The sequence below is a fragment of the Triticum dicoccoides genome, chromosome 1B, assembly GCF_002162155.2.
Source record: "Triticum dicoccoides isolate Atlit2015 ecotype Zavitan chromosome 1B, WEW_v2.0, whole genome shotgun sequence".
Taxonomy (NCBI): domain Eukaryota; kingdom Viridiplantae; phylum Streptophyta; class Magnoliopsida; order Poales; family Poaceae; genus Triticum; species Triticum dicoccoides.
In genome coordinates, this window is record NC_041381.1 from 35,228,188 (window position 1) to 35,233,400 (window position 5,213).

Consider the following 5,213-nt stretch of genomic DNA (forward strand, 5'->3'; position numbering starts at 1 on the left):
AAAGCATAAAAAATATATATGAAAAAAAAATCTAACTATGCGGACGGCTATGCCGTCGGCATAGAGACGGCAAGGGTTCAGGCGGCGGGCGGCGTACCGCGGATCGCTGACGTGGCAGCTATGCCGACGGCAGCCGTCGGCATATGTTCTTGACGGTGCGGCCCGGATCGATGACGTGGCATGTGCACCTATGCCGACGGCCCCCCGTCACGACCGTCGGCATAGCTCTGACGACGTTAGCCGCCCGTCACCAGCGGGGTCGCCGGGCCCACGAGTATGCTGACGGCCGATATAAGCCGACGGCAGCTGTCGGCGTAGTTGCAGCTAGGCCGACGACCATTCTATGCCAACGGGTGCCATTGGCTTAGCTCTGTGTAACCCGGCGGACAGAGTACGCCGACGGCTAGGACCAGGCTGTCGGCATAGCTTCGAAGAAGCCGACGGGGGCCGTCGGCATTGTTTTGGCCGTCGGGGTAGCACCCTGTTCCGGTAGTGAATTAAGCATCCCGTATTAGTCTGTGATTATATGCCCGTGTGTGTAGCATTGAGCTCCGGCAGAAGAGTTGCACGTGGTTAGCATCGTACACGACGATGGCAGCGGTGCCGCATGTCGTGGTGATCACCTTCCCCTTCGCCTCCCACGCGGTGAAGCTGTTCCGCCTGGCGCGCGCCCTGACCGCGGCGGCACCGGACGCGACCTTCTCCTTCCTTTCCACCGCCGGCTCCATCGCGCAGCTGCAGGAGAAGAACCGGGATGCCCTCGAGGCCAACCTGCGCTTCGTGGAGGTGCCGGACGGGTTGGTGCCACCGAGCTCTGGTGGTGACGGGCTGGCGCCGCCGCCGAACCATATGGTGCGTCTGGGGCTCTTTATTGTGGCTGCTGAGGCTGGCGGCGTGAGGGTGGCACTGGAGTCGGCTCGCGTTGCCGCCGGCGGCGCCAGGGTCACCTGCGTCGTCGGGGACGCGTTCGTCTGGATGGCAGCCGAGGCTGCCGCTGCGACGGGGGCGCCATGGGTCCCGGTCTGCACCGGCGGTCCCAGCGCGCTCCTTGCGCACCTCCAAGGTGACGCGCTGCGCCACGACATCGGCGACAAAGGTACGCACGAACACCATTGATCATCTATGGATGCATTCATGCCATGGACGAAAGCTTCTTACCTGAGACGAATGCCTGTGAAATGAATGCAGCGGTGAGCCGGGCGGACGAGCTGCTGACCTCGCACCCGGGCCTCGGAAGCTACCGCGTCCGGGACCTCCCCGACGGCTGCGTCTTCAGCGAGATGCACCTGCCGATTGTCGCCCTCTTTCGTCGCGTGGCCGAGCAGCTCCACGTTCCCCGTGCCGCCACCGCCGTGGCCTTGAACACCTTCCCAGGCCTCCTCCCCAACGACGTCAACGCCGTTCTCGCCGCGGAGCTTCCGGAGGTCCTCCCGATTGGCCCCTTCCACCTTCTCCCAGTCCCCGGCGACGGCGACAAGGCCACCGCCACCGCGGCCGACCCGCACAGATGCCTCGCCTGGCTCGACGGCCACCCGGACGTGGATTTTTAGAGCACTTGCACCTAGGCCCTGCTATCCTAACTCTTCAATATCGCTTTAAGATCCGTGCGACACAACTAAGTTTCTATATGAAATTTTCTCTTTTTTGCTTCTTCCACATAGAACATATCTTGAAATTCAAACCTATGCAGGATGGCAAAGCTTTCTAACTAGAATCTAGGATAAATATTTCAGAATTTTTTGTCCGACATAAATACTAAAAATATGATTTTTTAATCAAACAAAACGTATTTTGTATATTTATGTTTGACAAAAAAATCTGTATGATTTATCCTAGATTCTACTTAGAAAGCTTTACCACGCTGCATGAGTTTGAACTTCAAGATATATTCCATGTGGGAGAAACAAAAAAAAGAAACGTATTTGCACGAATCTTAAAGCAGGAAATGGATGGCTAGATAGAGAGGGCCTGGGCGCATGTGCTCTAATATATATTTTTGACGGCCACCTTGCCGGTGCCGTCGCGTACGCCAGCTTCGGCACGGTCGTCACCGCCGTGGTAGAAGGGCAGGAGGAGCTGCGCGAGCTCACGGCCGGGCTGGAGGCGTCCGGCGCGCCGTTCCTCTGATCGCTGCCCAAGGAGTACTGGCCGATGGCCGTTGCTCCCGGCGGGGTTCCCAGACCTCGAGCGCGGCAGTCGGCCGTGCTGCAACACGCGTCTGTGGGCGGCTTCGTGACGCACGCCGGGTGGGCGTCGGTACTGGAGGGCGTGGCTAGCGGCGTGCCCATGGTGTGCCGTCCCTTCTTTAGCGACCAGAGGATGAACGCGCGGATGGTGGAGCACGTCTGGGGGTTCGGCACCGTCTTTGAGCAACCCATGACGAGTGGGACCATGTCGGCGGCCGTGTTGTCGCTGCTAGCCGGTGACAAAGTCACCCGGATGCAGGAGATGCGGGACATGGCGGCCACCGCGTTCGCGCCCGGCAGCAGGAAGAACCTTGATAAGCTTCTCAAGATAGTCTGTCCATCATCAATAGAGCACAGCCGCGGTGATCATGTCGACGAAGCAGCAGAAGTGACAAGATGCGCCCCGACGACACATGATCAGCTGCTTGGTGCTAGCAGCCTAGCAAGCAAGCACCGTGGCTGACTGAATTAGCTAGCTCTCAGCTGACCGTATCACTGTTTTTCTGGCTTATGCCAAAGTTTCCTACTCAAGGAATATAAGCAAAGTTTTAAATAGCGCGCTAAGCATCTTAGCGCCGGACCTCTCTCAAATGCTATAGCGGAGCTATAGCGCGCTATTTAAAATGTTTGTTCATTTGTTTGGACCAAAGTCTCTTAGCGCAAGACCTTTTGTAAACGCCATAGCGTGCTATAGCGGAGCTATATCGGGCTATTTGAAACAGTGAATATAAGCATTTAGTCTCTGATGTTATGTTTCAAGGATAGGAAGATAAATGATCCTTTTCCTATGATTCATTTGCCATGCTTTTGGACTAGTTCTTGGGCAATTCTGCAGCTCGAACAAGAAGAAACACGGACACTGATGGTGCTAACAACACTAATCGAAAACTGGAGACCTGGAGTGATAAGTGTCTGGTGGCTGACCAGGAGATCTTCAGTTTGCAGCTTGCTTGCTAGGAATTGATCCAGTATATATTCTCATGAAGATCTGATACCTTTCATTGGTTGTAATAAAATTCTATATTTTGGGTTGTTAGGGCATTTCTAACCGATCCCTTATAAGTTATAACCGGTTAGATGAGTAAAAGTTATATTTTACTCCTCTAGCTGGCACCTAGCCCCCCAATCCGTCACAAGGGAGTAAAATTTTACTCCGGCGTCAACTTTCTCTATAAGGCCTCCTTTGGTTCACATGATAAGGATATTGGTTCATAGGATACGAATATTGTAGGAATAGGAAGTTCATGAAAAGTGAGATGACAAGCAACTCAATTCCTATAAAGAAAGAGATATCATTTGATGCATAGAATAGGATTTTTTTTTTCATAAAGTCTAGACTAATGTTTTTTTTTCTTTGAAATGTGAAGGATTGGACCTTATCCTACATAGGAAAAGGAATTCATCCCTACAAACCAAAAGGCTCCATAGGGATTTTTCCTTTAAAAATCATATCCTATGATATTCCTATAAGATTCCTACAAACCAAAGGAGGCCTAAATATTTTAACTCTATGCTGGATTAATGGGTTGACCGTACCAGTGTCACATACTCTCGGAAAAAATTACTTAGTGTTAATGGCTTGCCTCAAAGAACAATCTATTGAAAAGGGAGTCGACTGGTAGCAAGATTTGTTATTTTTGTGGGCAGCACGATGAAATTCGCACTTTGTTAATACGCCGAAGCACAAGCAGCCACACAGGGCAATGGCGATCTCCTGCCCATCCGAGGCACGGCCAAACGAGACAACATACCGAAGCACTAGCCGCCATCCAGGATGATGGCGATTTCCTGATCATCCAAGGCACGACCAAACGCTTAGCATATCAAGGCTGAGTTCAACGCCTTCTCCCCCAAGAAAAGAAAAGGCTAGGTTTCTTCTGTCTCCCGCCGGCTCTATCGCCGGTCCGCCTCATTTTCGATGGCCTTAGGGCCATGGTGACATGATGGATCATGATTCTTGCCGGCGGGAGGGCTTCATCTTTGGATGTTTCTTTAAGTTTTTTGTTAGGGTTTGTGTCCTCCTCGAGAAGACGAGACGGCGGTGGCTTTCTGAAGATGGAATAAGATTCTGCCCATCTAGTCCCCGTTCTAGTGGTGCATCTAGGATCGTCGGTGGGTGCGTGAATGTGTGTCTCCGGTGGATCTGTCATTGGTGGATTTGCTCGGATCTTGTCGTAGTTCGTCTACGTTCATGTGCCTTCAGGTTGATCCTTCCGATCTATGCTACTCTTCAACAACGGCGGTTGCTGTTCTGATGCGTTGGTGCTGTGGGCCTTAGAACGACGACTTCCCGACCGTGTACTATGACAAGGTTTGCCCGGCTCCAGTGAGGGGCGATGACAGCGGCGCGTCTTTGGCTCGCTTAAGTGCATATAGTCGTCGCTAGGTGGTCTGCGGATCTTAATATAATTTTTTTCATTTCTAGTGTTCGTTGTACTGCCATGCATGATTGAAGATGCATAGATTGAAAGTTTTTTCTAAAAAAATTTCCCTTTGTTGAGCTAGCCTCGAGCTATGCATTTGCAATAAACTATTTAAAATTATCATGCATTGGCGTCGAGTGCACCCAAACCGACCACTATTGACAACAGCATCTAGCCCAAAACATTAGAGCAACTCCAACCCGCCGACCCATTTTGCCTGCGCGTGTCCGTTTGGGTCAGAACAGACACAAACATCGACCCAACGCGCCGATTCAAACGAACGCGCATCCATATTCGTCCGCCAGGCGAACCATTCTAGGCCCAAATTTGGGTCTCTTTTGCGTCAGCGCGGACACGAGGCGGGCCTGCATGACGCCCGCTTACTTGGCCTTCCAATTGGTGCACATAAGCCATTCGCTTCCTCCCATCGACAGCAAACACCCAGCTGCCACACCACATCGTGGCCGCCGCCCAGTTCCATTGCCCTTTCCAGCCTTTCAAACCCACATACCTCCCACGCAGCAACCACCTTCAACCATTGCTGCCACCACCGCCTCGCCGCCGGGCCACCGCAACTTTCCCCTGACGTCATTGCTAACACCAC

At 52.7% G+C, this 5,213-nt stretch overlaps 1 pseudogene; it reads left to right on the forward strand.

Annotated features, from left to right (window-relative positions):
* The first annotated feature begins 591 nt into the window (after window positions 1–591).
* LOC119350062 lies at window positions 592–2,649 on the forward strand (annotated as a pseudogene).
* The last annotated feature ends 2,564 nt before the right edge of the window (window positions 2,650–5,213 follow it).